The sequence below is a fragment of the Natrix helvetica genome, assembly GCF_964273705.1.
Source record: "Natrix helvetica genome assembly, chromosome: 6".
NCBI classification, from domain to species: Eukaryota; Metazoa; Chordata; class Lepidosauria; order Squamata; family Natricidae; genus Natrix; species Natrix helvetica.
The window spans coordinates 70321121-70343930 of NC_138553.1; positions in this window are offsets into that span (position 1 = coordinate 70321121).

Consider the following 22810-nt stretch of genomic DNA (forward strand, 5'->3'; position numbering starts at 1 on the left):
TTTTCTTTTTCTGTACTCATTTTTTTTCCTATGAACTAATAAATCTCTTGGAGTATAGAAATGCTATAGAAGGACACCAAGGACCTATACCAGTATGACACATGTTTCTTTTTCATATCCACATGATATACAAACATGATTCTTTAGATATAAAAAAATAAGCAGCTGAAAGAATTAGCAGAGCATGCTAGCCTACATGTGGTTATTTGTTATGAAAATGAAAAAAAATAAAAAAAACTTTATATATATAAAAAAGGAATATAACAATGAAAGACAAAAGTTAAATATCTTTAAAGGAAAAATCTCCAGGACCCAAAATGTGAATTTCTGTTTGAATTTCTGGCATTCTGTACACCTTGACATCTAGAAGAGAGATAAAAATGATTTCAGCTAATATTATATCCTAATATCATATTCCTAAAATTAATGCAAGCAAGATGGATGCTGTAACTATCTCAGACCCGTGCTTCTGTGAAATTATAGTCTCATTTGACGATAATTTACATATATTTTACTATGTCTTTTCAATGTATTTTGTTGAATAATAATGATTTTATTAAGCAGATGGAATAAGAATAGCTCTTTTTACTATAATAAGAAGTCAATTTCATCACTGACTTAATACAGCAAAAGTATTTATTAGGGACCATATTATTATATATATTTCTCATGGGGAAGAAGGAATAATTGAAACATTAACTTTCAATAAAAGAAAATTTTAAAAAACCCTCTTAACTCTTTATGCATTCTACTGCATTCATTTCCTGAACGATATAAATATTTGGTTTCTATTAAATATGATTTTAACAGCTTACATGCCCCTGAAATGGATATATATTAAATTACCACAAGCAACAATGGGAAAAAATAATGAAAAATTACTAAGCATGTGGCTTTTGGATTTAAATAAATCAAACCAAGAAAGGAGTGGCATGGCAACCTAGAGGTAAAGAACCTATGTGGAAAGTTGACTGTTCAATTCCATCCAATGGCAGATGTTTCTTTATCAGGATGCAAAGAGAAATTTTCTATTATGATAAGGTGACCAACCGTCCTCCCTCGAAAAGTGTCCTCCTACATGTCCTCCTTTTCGATATTTGAAGACTAATCTGTTGCGCGTTATGTGACGTATTTTATTAAACAGTTTTTAATGGTGTTTTTTTTTTACTTCATCGCAAGTATATTGAACAGATATTGAATCTTGTGTTGAATTTTTATCTAAAGAAATGCTAGACATTAAAATAGACAACAATAGTCTCTTTGAAGAAATTAGAAGACTGAATGCATATTTAAATTCTGAAACATTAATACAATGGGAAAATCAACATGTTGAAATTGATAAAAGATGGGTGGATATTTTCAGCCATTTCAAAAATGAACATATTCCATGTGAACATTTATTTATACTTGTTCAATTTACGTTGTGCTGCCCTGGAACTAATGCAGCAGTTGAAAGCGTTTTTTCAATTGCCAATGATTTTTCAACAAGTGAGAAATCGAGATTGAATGTTGATACTCCAGCTGCAGCACTTGCCGTAAAATTCAATATGAAGGATATTTCTTGTTCAGATATTTCCAATATATTGTTAGAAGATGATACATTGACAAAAAATATTAATTCAATGGAAAAGTGCTCGTTTAAATAATAATTAACAGGCATGTAAGCATAAGTACAATATAAAATGTTACAAATGTTTTTATTATGCATATATCATATTTTAGTGTATTATTGTTGCAATGAATAAAATATTTCTTTTATTTACGATATTTTTTTCCAATTTATCTGTCCTCCTTTTCATTGTAAAAAAGTTGGTCACCTTAATTATGAACTTCACTCAGGCATCACCAAGGGCATCCAGTCAGTTAACCCTCAGTTCCACTGAGTCGCCCTGACTTCATCCTGAAACAAGGGATCAAAGGGTTGTAAAAAGAAAAGAAAAACAAGAAATATTATGTCTCCAATTAATCATATATATCAGGGATGGCTAACCTTTTTCTAAAGGTGTGCCAAAATTGTGTGTGAACACACAATCGCATATGCGCACATGCCCACCCAACAGCACATGCACATGACTCCCCCACACCTGTGATACTCTGTGCATGCACACCCCCACGTGGGGGAGGGCGTTTTCACCCTCCCCAGGCCAGTGACGTATGGTGAGGTTTATGGCTGGTGAAGATATATAATATAATATAATATAATATAATATAATATAATATAATATAATATAATATAATATAATATAATATAATATAATATAATATAATATAATATAATATAATATAATATAATATAATATAATATAATATAATATAATATAATATAATATAATATAATATAATATAATATAATATAATATAATATAATATAATATAATATAATATAATATAATATAATATAATATAATATAATATAATATAATAATATAATATAATATAATATAATATAATTTCATGAAGAGAGGTGAGGCTCTGCCTCCCCTGCCTCCCCTGACTGCACGTCCCTGCCCCAGGCTCCAGAGGCTTTCCTGAAGCCTGGGGAGGGTGAAAAACGGCCCAACCAGAAGCCAGGAACGAACTTCCGGTTGGCCCATTGGGTCTGTTTTTTGCCCTCCCCAAGTTCTGGAGGATTTCTTAAAGCATGGGGAGGGTGAAAATGACCTCCCCCGGCCTTCTGGAAGGCCAAAAAAGCAGCTGGCTGGCGCACACATGTGCACCCCAGCTGAGGGCTCCCAAGCTGGCAAATACGGCTCTGTGTGCCTCCCTTGGCATGCGTGGCATAGGTTCGCCATCACGGATATACATGGTAAACTGTTTGTTGATTATAGGGCGGTACAGTTTCTCAGTGATTAAGATTTTGGGCTTGTCAGCTAGAAAGCTGGCAGCCCAGGTTCAAGATCCAAGTACCATGTGAAGGGGTGACCTCCTTGTGTTGTGGCTTGTTGGCTGTTGGCCCCTCCAGCAGCCGAATCAGAGGAGGAGGAGGAGGCCTGGAAGTCAGGGTCAACGTCAAGGCAATCTGAGAGCTCCAAGGGGGAAGAGGGAATGGAGCTGGCAGAGAGAAAGACAGAGAAGGAGCCTGAGCCATCTGTCAGCCATCAGATAGAGAGCCAACACACCCAGAGTTGTGGAGGTAGTTGATGAAGAAGAGAAGGAACAGCTGGGTTCAGGGCCTGATGTGCAACTGTGCAGAAGGCGGAGAAGAGGAGAGCAGTGGAAAACCGTGGGCCGATCCAGGGGAAGGAAGAGCCACCGCTGCTAACAAGGCCCCACCCTCACTCTAGGGATAAAAGGCAGGGGGCAGAGATGAATAAGTGTGGTAGACAACTATTCATCTTTTGACTGGATGCACTTGTTAGCCTGCGAGATAAACTTTGCTGGGGCTGCCAGCTCTCATCATAAAGGAATCTTTTGAGTTCACATCAGAGGGTTTGTTGTGTTTGGGCAGCTGGGTCAGAACACCTTGCCCCAGCTCCTGCCAACCTAGCAGTTTGAAAGTATGCAAATGTGAGTAGATAAATAGGTACTACTTTAGTGGGAAGTTAACAGCCTCCATGATTTCATACTGTCCATATGACTCAGAAATGTCTCTGGACAGTGCTGGCACAACGACCTTGAAATGGAGATGAACACTGCCCTTAAAGTCATCAATGACTAGCAGAGTAAAATCTGCAGGGACGTCTGTGTTGATTGTAACACAGTGAATCCTTAATATTTAAAATGCTCTCTTCTACATTGCATAATGTCATCTCTTCTTATCACATGATGAGAAAGCAAACAGAATTGGAGATAACCAGAGACTAGTGCAAGTTAACTAGCCTCGCCGTATGCCTTTAATTTCAAGAATGTGTCATGGTGGTTGTCCTCAACTGGGTAAAGCTCCCAATTTTCCAATTGCTTGTGTGTCTGTATTTCATACAGCAATTGCTGTATTTTTACAGCAATTGCTGCCTCAATGCGGCATGGCATGGAAGCTATCAACCTGTGGCATTGCTGAGGTGTTATGGAAGACCAGGATGCTTCAATAACGGCCTTCAGCTATTCAAAATAAAAGTGCAGGAGTTCCAACCCATCAGGCTGATAATTCCATGGGGAATTCCACGGAGACCATTCATTTCCCTACAGCCTTTTTGAAGGGTGTACAAAGCTTGTTAGGAGTTTTCCATGAGATCAAGTTTTATATGCTGTGTCTGCACTGCTTCACATGAGAGGATCTCTGATAAAAGCCAGTGTACATTGTTTTTTTTTTTTTGCCATTTCTAGATGTCAAGCAGATCTAAAGAGCAAAGGTTTAAATAAGTAAATAATCCTAAAATGAAAAGGTACAATCACTAGTAAGGGAAACCCCCTGATGCATGCACCTGTTTTACACAGCTTTTCAAACAATATTCCATAAAGCTACTGTAGGAGTTCAGCTGGGGAAAAAAAGCAAATTCTGAGAGTTCTTTCTGTTTTCTAAGCTTCATACTTCCTCTTTAGAGCATTTTGTTTTCACTTCTAGTGTTTGGTATATCACCACTTTCCTTTTTCTTAGAAGAAGAATTTGGTAAGTTTAGAAATGGAACTGGAAATAATTTCAGCTTGGAAATTAACACAAAACTCATCTGGAATGAGATTTGAGCAATATCTGTGCTCTTTTTACTTAGAACACTTGATTTGACTGTAGAATAGAATAGAATTCTTTGTTGGCCTAGTGTGACTGGACACACAAGGAATTTGGCTTTCGTGCATATGCTCTCAGTGTACCTAAAAAGACAAGTTGCATTCATCAAGAATCATAAGATACAACACTGAATGATAGTCATAGCGTACAAATAAGCAATCTCTATTGTCTTGTGTTTCCTCTATATACCAAGAGCAATAGCACTTAGCCTTATATACAGTACCACTCTAAAGTGATTTTACTCTGCTTTGCAACATAAGCATATTGTACCCAACAATCTGGGTCCTCATTTTACTGACCTCAGAAAGATGGAAGGCTGACAACTGTAAACTACTCAGAGAATGTTGTAAACCATTATGGGGCAAAATAGGACTCTACAGTCAAAGTGGTATATAAGTCTAATTGCTGTTGCTATATCCTTCCAGACAAATAATTGTCCAAACTCTTCTTTAAAACCTTCAATGATGGAGCACCTACAACTTCTGGAGGCAAGCTGTTTCACTGATTAATTGGTCTCACTGAATTCCTTATCTAACAATCCCAATAAGAAAAAAATCTGGTTTCAATTGAATTTTAATCTTTTGAATCTTCTGAATCATGAACTTTCGATTTTCTAGCATTTTTGTCCACTAAGCATGAAAAATGATCCTGCTTCTTGTTTACATTTCCAGCATAAATTTGAAACCATCTTTATGCTTTCTAGGTAATTTTTCTGGTGTCCTATATCAATGGGACATGATTTTATAAACACTCTAAGGTTGTGACATAGAGTAAATTTCAGTCTTTTCAACCACATATTTTCCCATTGTTCTCTATGTATATTATAACCCAAAAGTTTAGCCTTCTTTATCATACATTCCTTAACTTGTTCTTCATCTTCTTCAAATTTCAATGGAATTGTATAAGTTTTAGCAGTTACATGTTCATCATTTGTACACAGTTCTGTTGCAAAATGAGTCTTACAATGTGCAAAACCATAAATTATTTTATCTATTTTAAATCTTTCTAACAACTGCAAATAAGAAAACTGCGCCCAACTATGCCCCTCTGTTACCAGTTCTTCTATTGGTTTTATTTTATATTAACCTTAATAGAATTCTAGTATTTCATGATACATTAGCCATTGATGTTTTGCCTATTATTTCTCCTCTATAGAATGATTCTTATGCTCAGAGCCATAAATGTGTTTTGGAACAACCTTCATTTATATCTATCCAAATAGATATAGAATAGACATGTGAAATAGATAAGTGGCACATGTCACATAATGATTTTTTTAAAATACACATTAACCTTGATTGTATCATATCACAAATATCCATGCCACCCAAATCTCAGGTCATGACCTTCTAACTATAAAAGTCTTCTATTTCTCAGCATCATCATTGTTTCCTTCATACCAAGCAGCAAGCTGTTCTGTAAACTTATAAATTTTTCTTTTAGTTTTGCTGTGCTCAGAAGTCACATACTTTTCCGTGCCATTAATCTCCTTCAAACCTCAAATGCGTCAAAGAAAATTTAGGTAAGCTAAATTTTGTTAAAGTTCCTTTGAATGCCTCAGACAATGGAATTGGTGGAGCAAAGGAATATCTTTTGGATGAGTTTAATATAAACAAGGACAGTGAGGCAGAGTCAGCAGTTTGTGAATTTTTAGCCACAGGCATAGATGTTGCAACAATTTCTTTGTAAATCGGTTTTTGGAATAAAATTTCCACTGCTGTCTGTTGTTCTGCTATATAGTACATAGAAAAGAGACTCACCAGATCAATTCCAGTGTGTTGCAGTTACTCCTTTGTAACAAAACAGAATAAAATTAGACTGCAGACATTTCAGATTTGTATGATTTATTTTATTTATTTATTTATTTATTTCTTGGATTTCTAGACCGCCCCCTCTCCCAAAAAGGGACTCGGGGCGGTGTACAGTCAATGCAGATAAAAATACAATCATAAAACAATTAAATACATTTGGATGGAGGAGATAGGCTGTACAAGAAATAAATATATTCTAAAACCCTAAAAACATCCCCAATTAAAAACCCAAACCCAATTAAAATAAATCCCCGGGAGGTAAAACTAAGAAAGTGCCAGGCCAGCTGATTGAAATAGGTGAGTCTTTAACTTTTGACGGAAGGAACGGAGGTCGGTGGTGGTTCGAATGTCGGGGGGGAGGTCATTCCAGAGGGTTGGGCCCATCACAGAGAAGGACCTACTCCTAGGTGTCGCCCGCTGACACTGCCTAGCGGACGGCACCAGGAGGAGTCCCTCCCTGTGTGAGCGAATAGGTCGCAGGGACGTGTGTGGTAGGATGCGATCCTGCAGATATCTAGGTCCTATGCCATGGAGCGCTTTAAAGATGGTGATCAATACCTTGAAATGCACCCGAAAGGCCACAGGTAGCCAGTGCAGCTCGCGCAGGAGCGGTGTTACGTGGGAGTAACGTGTACTCCCCATGATAACCCGCGCGGCTGCGTTCTGAACTAGCTGCAGTCTCCGGATGCGTCCCAAGGGAAGCCCCATGTAGAGGGCATTGCAGTAGTCCAGGCGAGACGTCACCAGCGCATGAGTGACCGTGCGCAGGGCACTCCGGTCCAGTAGGGGGCGCAATTGGCGCACCAGGCGAACCTGGTGGAACGCCCCCCTTGCCACGGCTGCCACATGGTCCTCCAGTGACAGCTGGGCATCAAGGAGGACGCCCAAATTGCGCGCCCGCTCCACAGGGGACAGTTGTTCGCCCCCTATGGCCAGCGATGGTGTCAGCTGGCTGAACCGAGGTGCCGGTACCCATAGCCACTCGGTCTTGGAGGGGTTGAGTTTGAGTCTGTTGTCCCCCATCCAGACCCCGACGGCTTCCAAACACCGGGACATCACTTCGATAGCCTCGTTGGGGTGGTTTGGGGTTGAAATGTACAGCTGAGTGTCATCAGCGTACAGGTGGTACTCAACCCCAAAGCCACGGATGATCTCACCCAGTGGCTTCACATATGCGTTGAACAGGAGAGGCGAGAGGACCGACCCCTGCGGCACCCCACAAGTGAGTGGCCTCAGGGACGACCTCTGCCCCCCTGTCAACACACATTGCTTCCGGTCGGAGAGGTAGGAGCCGAACCACCGCAGAACGGTGCCTCCGACTCCCATCCCCTCCAACCGGCGCAATAGGATACCATGGTCGATGGTATCAAAAGCCGCCGAGAGGTCTAATAGGACCAGGATAGAGGAACAACCCCTATCTCTGGCCCTCCAGAGATCATCAACCAACGCGACCAAGGCTGTCTCAGTGCTGTGCCCGGGTCGGAAGCCGGACTGGCGTGGGTCTAGATAGTCAGATTCGTCCAGGTGTTGTGGAAACTGCTGCGCCACCACATTCTCAACAACCTTCGCCAAGAAGGGGAGGTTGGAGACTGGACGGTAATTAGCTAGCTCCATTGGGTCGAGCGAAGGTCTCTTGAGCAAGGGTCTCACCACCGCCTCTTTCAAGGCGGTTGGTAAGTAACCCTCACCCAATGAGGCGTTCACCAGGCCCAGAAGCCAGCCTCGTGTCACCTCCCAGGCTGCCAGTACCAGCCAGGAGGGGCACGGGTCCATTGAACATGTGGTGGGTCGTAGCCGTCCACGCAACCTGTCCAAATCCTCGGGGGCAACAGAGTCAAACTCCTCCTAGAATGGTCTCTCAAGACTCGCTGTTGACGGCTCGCCTGGTCCACTGACGGAGGTCCATCCGCTCCGGATCTGATCGATTTTGTCCTGAAGATATTCCCCAAACTCCTCTGCTCTTCCCTGTAAGGGTGTCTCTCGCGTCCCCTGCGATAAAAGGGAGCGGGTCACCTGAAACAGGGCGGCAGGGCGGTTATCCGCGGACGCAATAAGGGCAGCACAATGTCTACGCTTGGCCGCTCTTATTGCCACAAGGTAAGTCCGCAAATAGGCTCTTACCTGTGTTCGGTCAGATTCGGAGCGTGAGGACCTCCACCTGCTCTCTAGACGTCTCCTGTGGCGCTTCATCACCCTTAGCTCCTCAGTAAACCAAGGAGCCCGGGTGGGTCGATGCCGCAGGAGAGGTCGCAAAGGCGCAACCCGGTCCAAGGCCCCAGTCGTCGCCCTATTCCAAGCAGTCACTAGGTCCTCGGAGCGGGAGCGGGACAAGGCTACAGGTATTGGCCCAAGCTCCGTCTGGAATCTATCCGATTCCATCAGGTGCCTGGGGCGGTACCAGCTTGTAGAGTCTGGTTCCGCCTCCTCCCGGTGGGGGATAGCGCCAGGGAAGTCCAGCCGGAGGGATGAGTAGTCTGACCATGACAGGGGTGTGATGACTAAGTCCCCTATTTCCAGATCACTCGTCCACTGTTCAGATACAAAAATGAGGTCCAGTGTGTGGCCCCCTTCGTGAGTGGGGCCCTGCACTAATTGGGTCAGGTCCATGGCCGTCATGGAAGCCATGAACTCCCGAGCCACCTCGGAAGCCGCTCCCGTTGACGGCAAGTTGAAGTCCCCCATGACCAAAAGTCTGGGAGTCTCAACTGCCGTCGCTGAGATTAGCTCGAGGAGCTCGGGCAGGGCTGCTGATGCATAGCGAGGAGCCAAGTATACAATCAGCAAGCCCCACTGCCTCCCTGGGCCCCAGTTCACACCAAGGGACTCACACCCGGGTATCTGAGGGACAGTGAACTCCCTCGGCTCTAAACATTCCCGCATAACCACCGCCACCCCACCACCCTTACCCAGGGCCCGGGGCTGATGGAATGCCCGGAAGCCTGGTGGGCACATTTCCACGAGGGGTAAACCACCCTCGTGGCCCAACCAGGTCTCCGTTATCCCTGCAAGGTCTAGCTCCCCCTCTGAGATCAACTCATTAATGAGGGGGGCCTTGTTGGTAACAGACCTTGGGTTGCAAAGCATCAGCCGCAGGCCCTGGCTCTGTAGCACCTGTCCACCTAGACTGCAGGGGTTGGTACAAGCGACCGGGCGTAACCAGCAGCCACGGTCTCCCAACCCATTTTGCTGTAGTTTGCTGTAAAATGATGAAGCTACTTAGTCAAACTTGGAATATATTAAGAAGAAGTCAAGCATACATGTTGTATTTTTGGGACATCCAACAGGAGTGACAAAAAAAGTAAATATAGTGACGTTGATAGTACTGCCAACTTGAATTTTTGAAACATCCCACCCCATGGATGCCAGTGCGCACATCAGATTAATTATTTATGAATAAATATGTATATCTGAGTTATTATAGATCAAGGATTCTTAAAGCTCTCAAAGTAGTCAATGAGAGGTGCAAAAAAAATCATTTTTTTTTTCATTTTACTTATATGAAAACACTAAGTCTAAGAAACAAAAATAGCCTTAGCAAAGACATGGTGCATATTCAGAGCCCTATTAGATCCTGATCTATTCTTGTCCTCTTATTGAGTACAGTCTGTAACTATCACTCGGTCTTTTAGGACATCTTAAAAAGACCATCCTTAAACATCTGAATATTTGTTAAGATAACTTACACAGTGCTTCTAACACAAACATTAATAATACAAAGTTGATCCATTTGATCCATTTTAATTTCTTTTCCTTTAAAAGCTGAGTAAAAGTTGTGGGTTTCCTACCTTCTGATGTATGAAACTGTCACATATTTAGTCAAATAAATGATGCATTATTTCCACTCAAAAACTGAAATGAGGAGGAGTAAGATAAACAGAATAGGAGTCCTAGTGGACGACCATTTAAATATGAGCCAGCAGTGTGCAGCAGCTGCCAAAAAAGTCAACACAGTTCTAGGCTGCATAAACAGAGGGATAGAATCAAGATCACATGAAGTGTTAATACCACTTTATAATGCTTTGGTAAGGCCATACTCGGAATACTGCATTCAGTTTTGGTCACCACGATGTAGAAAAGATGTGGAGACTCTAGAAAGAGTGCAGAGAAGAGCAACAAAGATGATTAGGGGACTGGAGACTAAAACATATGAAGAACAGTTGCAGGAACTGAGTTTGTCTAGTTTAATAGAAAGAAGGACTAGGGGAGACATAACAGCAGTATTCCAATATCTCAGGGGTTGCCACAAAGAAGAGGGAGTCAAACTATTCTCCAAGGCACCTGAGGGTAGAACAAGAAGCAATGGGTGGAAACTAATCAAGGAGAGAAGCAACTTAGAACTAAGGAGAAACTTCCTGACAGAACAATTAATCAGTGGAACAACTTGCCTCCAGAAGTTGTGAATATCCCAACACTGGATGTCTTCAAGAAGATGTTGATAGCCATTTGTCTGAAACGGTATAGGGTTTCCTGCCTAGGCAGGGGGTTGGACTAGAAGACCTCCAAAGTCCCTATCAACTCTGCTATTGTATTATTGTATTATAAAATGGGAAACTGAAAATAATAGAACATTGTTCTTTTAACCTTATTGTGTGATTAGATGCAATTATAGTCAAAACCCCTGTTAGATTATGTATCTAGAGCTCATGTTGACTCCAGAGGCCTATAATATGACCTTTCTTCAAATCAGCTTCGGAAACTAATGTGAATATTGTGTGATATTAGTTGATTTCTATTAGTTCAAGCACAGTAAGATCTTCTGTGCTGACATTGATTTAAGAAAATGGGTTTCCTTTATGTGATAAGTAACCATGATAACATAAGACAAAATAAATAGTGTATTCTGTGACTGAGTAAGAATATTTTTAGATGCATATATTATTTTAAATTTGGTGTTTATGTTACTCCAATGCTGGATTTTGCTCCAGTAGGTTCCCTTGAGGATATATTATCTTAGACCGAGAAAATAATGTACTAAAGAGGGGAACAACATACAACTAGGAAAAATAATCTGCATTTCCAAATAATCATTGTTGATTGCCTAATGATTCATATTTTCTTAAGTGTCTTCCTAGTAGATTTAACAAACCTAATATCCCCCCCACTTTGTTATACATATTTAAACAAAGTCTACACTTCTTATCATCCAGTTTAAACCTTTGGATTGAAAATGTAACTCCTTTTACAAAATCCTAATTGACAAACTGTCTGAATTTTTCCTACAAATTAAAAGTAGGAATGGAGAGGGCGAATGAGAATTTTCCCACCAAATCCTACAAAGGACCATTATTAATGTTATTATTTGACAACTGCTTCTTGCATTATTCTTCTACTCTAATCTTACCTAACAATCTATTGCATATTTACATCATTTCAAGGAAATCCTCATCAATCAAGAGTTATGCAGTAAACCACCATGAGATAAAAAGTATACAATCCATGCTACATATATTGGTGTGTATATTTGAATGTTATTATGTAATATACATACGTATATTTGTATGTATATAAGGGACACAGTGGCTCAGTGGCTAAGAGTCTGAGCTTGTCAATCAGAAAGGTCAGCAGTTCGGCAGTTCAAATCCCCAGCATTGTGTAACGGAGTGAACTCCCGTGACTTGTCCCAGCTTCTGCCAACCTAGCAGTTCGGAAACATGTAAAAATTCAAGTAGAAAAATAGGAACCACCTTTGGTGGGAAGGTAACAGCATTCTGTGTGCCTTCAGCATTTAGTCATGCTGGCCACATGACCACAGAGACATCTTCGGACTTAGCTCTTTGGCTTTGAAACGGAGATGAGTACCCCCCTCTAGAGTCGGGAATGACTAGCACATATGTCCAAAGGGAACCTTTACCTTTATGTATATTTGGCTATTTGCTCACATCACTCAAGTTAAATAAATCTATGCAAAGACAAAGCAATGTTTTCTGGATAAAAGCCTATGTTTATTCAGGATAACATATGCAGTCAAAAATGAACTGTTGTTTCAGCAAAGAATGAGTTCTGATTGAGACCTTCTATGCCTAATGATAATGACACTGTCTTTCTTGCTCTTAGCCTAACCATGATCCAGAAATGAAACCCCACATCCACTCCAAGTGATGAACCTTTTAATCAGATACTTCATTGGTGGACATCAAACTTCTGGAAGTTAATCACAGCTGACTTTGGATCTTGCCTATCAATTTAGACATTTCCAGAACTTCCATTCTATGCTATATTTTTATAGAGTCCTTAAGGTCATTGATGATTCATAGATCTGTCATGACTTCTTTGAGCTCCTCCATAAAAATTCTAGAGCTTTAGGATGGTACAAAACTGAATCCTAGTCATTGGTCATCCCCCCCCCTCTGGGATGACTCATAAACAAATGTCCAAAGGTTGGTACTGGTTGATGCTAATAAAATTATTTCAATCCCCTTGACCTCTTTTCCTAGCAAAATAATTTAATGTGCCTAAATTTGTCTTACCTGCAGATTATAGGAATGAGATTTGCATTTGGTCATCATTCTTAAAAGGTGGCATAGATTGTTAAGGTAAATTAAAAACCTGAGGCATTTTTTGTTGATTTCCTCTATGAATTTTGAAATGCCAACTGAAATAAAATAATCTATTGCCAATCTCCTCTCCCACAGATAAAGAAATATTAGATATCAATTATATTATCCCCAAAGTATTTACTATTAGAGGTTTTTTTAGATAAAACTTTAGATAAGATTTTTCATATTTACATATACATATATAGAAAGATATAGAAAGAAAGACGGCAGCTCCGTTCCCATTTACAGAAAGACGGCAGCTCCGTTCCCATTTTAAGCCCAAGCCCGAAGATGGCAGGTGAGATCTTGCCGAAACGTTGCAAAGACAATCTCAATCTTACATGGGAAAAGACCCGAATAGAACAAAACCAGCATACCTACACCCGTGAAAATCTACGAAAACAAATACATATATAGATATACACATACACATATACATGTGTATGTGTGAGTGTGTTCTGCACTGACTACATTTAACCCTTAATCAGACGTCCTATTTCGATGACACTATTACAGACATGAGGTCATAAAAATACATTCAGTGTTTTCATGGTTGGATTTTTCTGAGGACAGGATTGATTAGATTGTCAACTGTATTATTTCTTTTGGGCTTAGATATTTAAAATACCCACTTGAACCTAAGTTGTTGATTTCCTCCCAGATAATCCTCCCAGATTCTAATGTATATATTGTTAGCAAAACTGCCAAGTTGATAGACAAGGCAGTGCAGCAAAGGATCCAGCCCATGGGGTGCTTAGATCTGGCCGATGGGGCTACCCTGGAAACAGTGGAGGACCAGCCCATGGTGACTCCCAGAAAAAAAATGGAACTCAGGAGGCCTTCCCAGACCCTTTCATGGCCTTCCCAGACTCTATTTTCAGCCACAATGGTCTCCTGCAGTCCTCTGTCAGCGAAACTGGAGTCCCCCCTTTCTCTGTATATAGTGGAGGCTCTGTTTTTAATGGCAGAGGGCTACAAATACAAAACAAAATGTTTCCCCTTTTGCATTTGAGCATCCAAGAAGGGACAGAGAAAGGGAAAGGGAAAGAAAAAGAAGAAAAAGAAGGAAAGATAGGAAGTGAGCAAGAAAGGAAAAAGAAAGGAAGGAAGGAAGGAAGGAAGGAAGGAAGGAAGGAAGGAAGGAAGGAAGGAAGGAAGGAAGGAAGGAAGGAAGGAAGGAAGGAAGGAAGGAAGGAAGGAAGGGGAGAAAAAAGAAGGAAGGAGATTATAATGAGAGGGAGGGAGGGTCTGAGGGTAATGCTGTCTTAGCACTTGGCCACCATAGATGCCCCTGACATGAGTGATGTTGATCTGGCCAGGTCCATCCTGGCCACCCCGAGATCAAACACAACCCTGATGCGGCCCTCAATGAAATTGAGTTTGGCGTCCCTGATATGTCTGTCTGCCTGCCTGCCTGCCTGCCTGCCTGCCTGCCTGCCTGCCTGCCTGCCTCCCTCCCTCCCTCCCTCCCTCCCTCCCTCCCTCCCTCCCTCTCTCTCTCTCTCTCTCTCTCTCTCTCTCTCTCTCTCTCTCTCTCTCTCTTTCTCTCTCATATCTATTCATCACCAAACTATATGCATATATTTCCAGAAAATCTTCCCCACAGAAAGGAAAACAATTGGCAATCCTTTTCCAGAAAGAGGAAAGCCAAGGAACATAGCAGGCAGACAGCTTTCTAAAAGGAAGGCATGGTAGCTAGCATTCCAAACTCATTACGTTACAAGCTGTTTTAAGCTTGCTTGGTGTTAAACGAGCATGACCACATGACGGAATCAGTTTACATAGAAAGTAATAGGCCAGATCCCTCCATACAGACCAATTTTTCTACCTGTGAATGTGGAGAGAGATTGGGTTACTGTTGCTCTGGCCAACTATATGCTGCAATAAATAAACTTTGTAGACCAGAATGTTTGACCCAGATGGCAAGTGCATGTTGGTATAGGAATCAGACTGCAGATGAAGAATTGTGCAAGCATTACTTCCAGTTGATGGGATACAGTGATAACCCCATGATTAAGCCGTAAGAAAAGTAAACATTATTAAACTTTTGCACAGCAGAGAATAGCAATTATGAAAATGCATTGACATTTATTATATGCAGTGAAAACAGGGTGGGTTTTACCATAATAAAATGGTACTTTTGCACCCCAAGATACAAAAATCATAGAATGAAGGTTTGAACTTTTGCGAAGGGCATGTATTTCAGTCTGCCAATCTCCCTCTACCCAGCTATTAAGGGTATTCTGGCTGGTGAGGAATTGAAGCAAATAAATCTTCATCAGGAATGCAGAAATATAAATCATTTCATCTTCCAACATCCTCTTTCTAGAAGTTGCCCTTTGAAAGCCCCACACTTTGTAACATATTTAGTTATCAAATTCGTATCAAGCCATCCAACCTAGGAAATTGAGGGTGATATCCCACCATACAGGGACGCAGTGACTCAGTGGCTAAGAGCCTGAGCTTGTCAATCAGAAAGGTCAGCAGTTCGGCGGTTCGAATCCCTAGTGCTGCATAAAGGAGTGAGCTCCTGTTACTTGTCCCAGCTTCTGCCAACCTAGCAATTCGAAAGCATGTAAAAAGGCAAGTAGAAAATAGGGACCACCTTTGGTGGGAAGGTAACAGTGTTCCGTGAGCCCTCGGCGTTTAGTCATGCCGGCCACATGACCATGGAGACATCTTCGGACAGTGCTGGCTCTTCGGCTTTGAAATGGAGATGAGCACCATCCCCTAGAGTTGGAAATAACTAGCACACATGTGCAAAGGAAACCTTGACCTTTACCTTATCCCACCAATCACTGCAAGTGGCAATCAAAAGATTTTCACCTCTGATCTACGTTCAGACTGGCAGTGTTTAGGGCCCAATGTAGTTTCTAATGTTGGTATAAGAGCTGGCAACACTACACCTCCCTCTTGTTGCTCTGGAGATAACATTGGCAAATTTATCTGAATTGCTTTGCAATTACCGGTATATGGGCATAGTCACTACTTCATTTCAGGAGAGCTTTTTTTGGGGGGGAGGGGTTGTAGTCTAGTGTTTAATCCCAGGATTTTCTGAGGTTCTCAACTCAAGTAGTCAAACTCACATTTTTTTTAGATGAACCTTGATAAACTAAATGCTTCCACTTCAGTTAGGTGAATGTGTGCATATCTGTGCATATATCACAAAATATTCCATCATTTTCCTTTTTTTAATTTTGTTTGTTTCATTCTCACCAGACATTGAAGTATTCTAGTTCAGGGGTGGGCTCCTGGGGATTCGCAGGGGTTCAGGAGAATCTCTAGCTAAGATTCTGTGCAATTCTGAGAACCTCCAAATCCCAGTCCGAGCTGGCCCCTCCCACTCTGCCCCTCCCAGGAGTCTCCACGCAGCCTGTTTCAGGGCAGGCATGGAGGCTTGGGGAGGGTGAAAAATGGGCCTACCTACGGGCCTGTTTCTGACCTCCATAGGGCCCCCAGAGCCTGGGGAGGCCATTTTCACCCTCCTGGAGGCTTGAGGAAAGCCTCTGGAGCCCATAGAGGGCTCCCCTCGCCATGTTGCAGGAGGCCGTGTTACACTCCCCTCGCCGTGTTGCAGGAGACCGTGTTACACTCCCCACACCGTGTTGCAGGAGACCGTGTTACACTCCCCTCGCCGTGTTGCAGGAGACCGTGTTACACTCCCCTCGCCGTGTTGCAGGAGACCGTGTTACACTCCCCTCGCCGTGTTGCAGGAGACCGTGTTACACTCCCCTCGCCGTGTTGCAGGAGGCCGTGTTACACTCCCCTCGCCGTGTTGCAGGAGGCGTGTTACACTCCCCTCGCCGTGTTGCAGGAGGCCGTGTTACACTCCCCTCGCCGTGTTGCAGGAGACCGTGTTACACTCCCCTCGCCGTGTTGCAGGAGGCCGTGTTACACTCCCCTCGCCGTGTTGCAGGAGGCCGTGTTACACTCCCCTCGCCGTGTTGCAGGAGGCCGTGTTACACTCCCCTCGCCGTGTTGCAGGAGGCCGTGTTACACTCCCCTCGCCGTGTTGCAGGAGGCCGTGTTACACTCCCCTCGCCGTGTTGCAGGAGGCCGTGTTACACTCCCCTCGCCGTGTTGCAGGAGGCCGTGTTACACTCCCCTCGCCGTGTTGCAGGAGGCCGTGTTACACTCCCCTCGCCGTGTTGCAGGAGACCGTGTTAAACTCCCCTCGCCGTGTTGCAGGAGGCCGTGTTACACTCCCCTCGCCGTGTTGCATGAGGCCGTGTTACACTCCCCTCGCCGTGTTGCAGGAGACCGTGTTACACTCCCCTCGCCGTGTTGCAGGAGACCGTGTTACACTCCCCTCGCCGTGTTGCAGGAGGCCGTGTTACACTCCCCTCGCCGTGTTGCAGGAGGCCGTGTTACACTCCCCTCGCCGTGTTGCAGGAGACCGTGTTACACTCCCCTCACCGTGTTGCAGGAGGCCAACTAGGCCATGCCCACCATGGCCAAGCCCACCCAGCAACCGGGAAGAGAATCCCTTGCTAAAATTTTTGAAGCCTACCCCTGTTCTAGTTAGCAGAAATTGTTTTCCTTCCCTATTTCTTTCTGCCCTGCCTTTTTATTTTCAAGAAAATTCTAATCACTCCTTTATTTAAAGATCCAAAGAAGTTTTGAATGTTTAAGGATTATCAGCCTGCCATCAGAAACTCTCTAATTCCCAAGGCTCAACAGCATCATGAGGTTAGTCTGGCCCAGGGATTCTCAACCTCACTAATTTGAAGATGTGTGAACTTCAATTCTCACAATTCTCCAGCCAGCACAACGGCATTCCTGTCACGCCCAAATTCAAAGACTGTGAAATCCAATCAAGCCCAATCCTTTATAGAGTATTGTCAATATAAAGCTATAACTTTCTAAACTACAGGATATGTTCCTAAGAGATTCTAGCGTTTGGCTACCCTGTTCCCCCATCCAGCTTGCGGTCACTCAGTCTCTTAATCAGAGTGTCTTTCTGAGATAGCTCTAAACTGGCAAAATCTTCTTTTTCTGTGGTGCAGGTGCACATTTCATCACAATTCCCCAGCCAGACAGCATACATTCTGGGATCTTTGCCAACATGACTTCTTCAAGCTGCCGGGGTTGAGAACTTTGATCTGGTCCATTCTTAAAGTTATTTAAAGCTTAGTTAGTTTGCTCTAGACAGGCGTGAAACAAAGGGAGAAGCATTGCTGCGATTAAATCTGAGGTAACCAAACTATTTCTCTAGCAAAATGACAGCTGACCATATTTTCAAAGAACTGCCTTTTTATAGGCTTATATCATTCATACCCTAGTAAAACCTACCTAGGTGTTGTGGCCTGTCGTCCCCAGCCCCTCCAGCAGCTGAATTAGAGGAGGAGGAGGAGAGAGTCAGGGTCAGCATCAGGGCAACCCAAGAGCTTTGAGGGAGAAGAGGGAATGGACCTGGCAGAGAGAGACAGAGGCGGAGCCTGGACTTTCTGTCAGCCCTCAGATGGAGGGTCAACAGCCTCCAGGTCTAGAAGTGGCTGATGAAGAAGAGGAGGAACCGCTGGGTCCAGTGCCTGACGTGAGGCTGCACAGAAGGCAGAGAAGGGAGAGCAGTGGAAAGCCATGGGCCGATCCTGGGGAAAGGTTACCACTGCTAGTGAGGCCCCACCCTAGCTCTGGGGATAAAAGGCAGGAGGCAGAGATGAATAGGTGTGGCAGCTAACTTCTGGCCAGCCAGAGAGAAACTTTTTGACGTGCCTGCCGGCATTCCTAGCAAACGAATATTTGGAGTTCACATCAGAGGGTTTGTTGCAGGGGTGAAATTAAGCAGGTTCTGTCAGGTTCTGCAGAACCGGTTGTTGAAATTTTGAGTAGTTTGGAGAACTGGCAAATGCCACCTCTGGCTGGCCCCAGAATAGGGTGGGAATGGAGATTTGGCAGTATCCTTCCCCTGCTACACCCACCAAGCCACACCATGCCCACCAAGTCATGCCCACCAAGCCATGTCCACAGAACCAGTAATTAAAAAATGAATTTCACTACTGATTTGTTGTGTTTGGGGAGCTGGGTGAGAACACTACCTTTGAATATGTTCTGATACTGAGAAATGTGTGAGATTGAGTTTAGCGGTGTGATTGACTTATTCTGAGTCAAGTTCAAAATCTGCTATTTTCATGAAATCCTTGAAATTATCAGGGCAATGCTAGCAAAAGTGCCTTTGTCTTCTAGTAAGTTTTTTTCAAGTATTATATGGCCTGGTAGTCTACTGATGAAGCAGTTGAGATGTGTACCGTAAAAATGTGATTTCTAGACCAGCGGTCCTTAAAGTTTGTGGCTTGGCACCCCAGTTGTGGGGACAGATGGAACTTGGCTGCATGAACAATGGGTCAGCAGGCACTATATGACTGCTCATATAGACTGCTCGTTTCTGGGATTATGTGTATTGAAAAAAATAGACACTAACCATACAAAAATGTATGACTAATTTATCAGCCCTAGTTTCCTTAAGGAGCATTTCCTTCATTTTCTACAAGGATGTTTGTCCTTGCAACTGAAAAAGAGTGAAAAGTATCTATAAAATAAGAATCTACAAAAGAAGTATCTACAAAATGCAAATGAGAGGATTTGGTTGTGCCCATGTGACTCCCAGAACCATTCTGACTCCAACTTCACACACCACAAAACTCCAGGGGTGAAAGGTTTGTTTCCAGTGATACCTTATTGCATTCTTAAGCCATTCTACACAAGCTAAAATATTTAAGCCAAAAGCAACATTTACCTGTATCCCACCTGCGTAGAGACGGTATTTGCAATGCACTGACATACTCAGAATGCACAAGGCAAATAAAGGCACTTACATCCCCATCTAACTATACCTTCTGGATGAACCTTTCTTATAAACCTTCCCAAAGCTATGAAAGTTTCATTAAGTTTATCTAATAACATTTCAGCGTGATATGGAAATGGAGAAATAGAGCTTTCTTAACAGGCCAGCCGATTGGAATTGTTTTCATGTGGGAGTTCTTTTCTATAGCAAGCTGTCTGCATGATACACTCTTAAAATGTTGTTAAGCATATTCACAATCCTCTGGGCAATAACAAGTTCCAGAACCTGAAAATGGTTTTAGGTTCTTGGACGGGGGAGGCATTGCAAGAGGCTTACGGTCTTTTGTAATATTTGTATTTATTTATAAATATGTAGGCTGAACACTGGGGGAGCTAACGCATTAAACAATCCAACAGATGGCTCAATGTTCAATGTTCCCATGCCATATTTTCTAGGGGAACAGCCAAGATCCTGAAATGTTTCCAGAGCCAACTCAGCCAGGCTTTCTTCAAACAGCAGTTTCTTCCTACACATAGCTTGATGATAGCTTCCTCAGCCAAAAGGGAATAATCTCTGGCCATTCTTTAGCCATTGTCAAAGCGAGCTATTCAGAGCTATCAGCTGTTCTCTCTAGTAAAGGAGATGAATTGGCCAAGTTCACGATGACTATTTCTACAGCCAGGACTCCAGCTAGATATGCCTTAGGCAATCAACAGTTATATAAAAGCTATTCAGAGAAATCAAAAGAGGCAAGAATCATGAGCGCTATGGGATAAATTGAAACAAACAAAGAAATATATAAATCTCATCCGATAACATTTTAATTCAGCTGAGCAAAAATTGTTCAATTCGTTTTGTTTTGTTTTATAGCCCCACCAACATATCTGGTGATTATGTACTGTGACACAATGGCAAACATTTCTTGACCGTCAGCCAACTTCACGTCAAGAGGTCTGTGTTTAAATATTTAAAATATATATCTATGAAATTTGATTTAAAATGAACACTATATTCTTACCTTTTTATACTGTTGTTGTTACTGCTGCTGTTCTTGTTCTTGTTATTATTGTTCTTGTTCTTGTTATTATTTAAGACTAGCTGATAACCCAGCATTGCCCGGCTATTTATTTATGCTAATCCTGTATTAGACAGGAAAAGGAATGAATTATATCTATAGTGTCAAGTCAAAGTAATGCTGAAACACACACTCACACACACACACACACAGTCAGGGTTCCAAATAGCATCCAAAATTAAATCAGAGTCCAAGGCAAAGTATTGCTCAAAGTTCCAATTTATTAAGAGAGCCATGTTGGCATATCTGGGAAAACCCGAATCTAAAAGCTTCCTGGTTTTCCCCACCCACCCAGTTGAAAGTCCAGGATCTTGCCCCCACACCCACAAGTCCATCACATGGTCCCATCTTCTACTGCCATGCTGGCAGTTCCACTCATCCAGTTCGGTCAGGTGCAGAGGTGTAGAGACAAAGGAAATTCTAGAAAGAATTTTGTTATGGCTACATAGCACCTAACTCCATACAATCTCCCCTCCCATTTTCCCACAATAGAAATGCATAGTAGAATAATGGAAAGTGTGACAGGCCAAAGATCCAAAAGGAAATATGGCTGCAGGCCTGACACACAGACACAAATGAACTTGAATCCAAAATGCACACTATCACTGCCAAAAGTACTCTGATTCGACACTATAGATATAATTCATTCATTTTCATTTCAGCGGACCAGGCATTCCAGAGTTATGGTGGAACACAGACACACAGATACACATACACAGACACACACAAACACACTGAGGAGTGTTAGGGGTGTCTTACCCCCACAGTATTTGTTTCCAGAGAGTAAGTCATCTGTATACCAAGTTTGGTTGAAATTTCAGAGTTATGCTAGAACACATGCACAAAGCCATTTATACTGTATATAGATAGATTTAGTCTTCAATTGGATTCACAGTCTGGGACTGATAAAAACTTAACAGTTCAAGTCCCAACCAAGGAGCTCTTAACGTAACTTCTGAGTGTATAGGCAATTCTGAGTAGATGGCTTACTCAGAATATTCAGGTCTGATAAGTTCAAAATTTCTATGTATCTAAACAATCCTTTGGGTATTGTCCCAACGGCTCCTATTACTATTGGTACAATCATTACTTTCTTTCTCCACAATTGTTCAACTTCAGTTTGGCAGATTGCAATATTTCATTATTTTTTCTAGCTCTTCAATTGGTGCATCAACTGTTATAGCAATATCAATGAACCAGACTTTTTCTTTTCTTTTCCATAATTGTGATATCAGGCGTGGTGTGGGCCAGATGTCTGTCTGTTGGATTCAAAAGTCCCACAAAAATCTTGACCTATTCATTTTCAAGAACTTTGCCAATTGGTGTTCCTGGTAATTTTTGTTGCATTCGAATCCAAACTTCTGGCAAAGCTTCCAATATATGATTTTGGCAACTCAATCATGCCATTGTAGATAATCAGTTTCTGGGATTTTGCTGTAGCCACTGATAAGATGACCCACTGTTTTATCTGTCTCATTGCATAAGCAACATTTGCTGTTGTTACTTGCATGTTGATTTTTTGCTTTCATGGAATTGGTCTGCAGGCTTGTTTTTGGGCAGCCAAAATGAACTCTTCAGTTTCAATATTTTCATCTGGTCAGTTTTAACTACTTTTTCAACTATACATTTCTCACCAATTTTTTCTTCTTTGGTATCTGATAACTTGTATAGATCTGTTCCAGTGAATCATTATGGTGAATATGTTATGTCAAAGTTTATAATCAGTTTGTGCAATCCTTTTGCATGAACTGATTACATGATATACTGTTTCTTCCGCTTCTTTTTACAACCTGCACTTTAGTCATTTGATGCTTTTTTTTTAAAACTCTGGCCTTGATTGCATTTGTTTTGAGCAGTCAAAATCATGCCTTCAATTTCTTTTTTAAAAATCTTCCTAATATAAGTCATTACCAAGTGTTATCTTTATCCATTTTCTCTAAA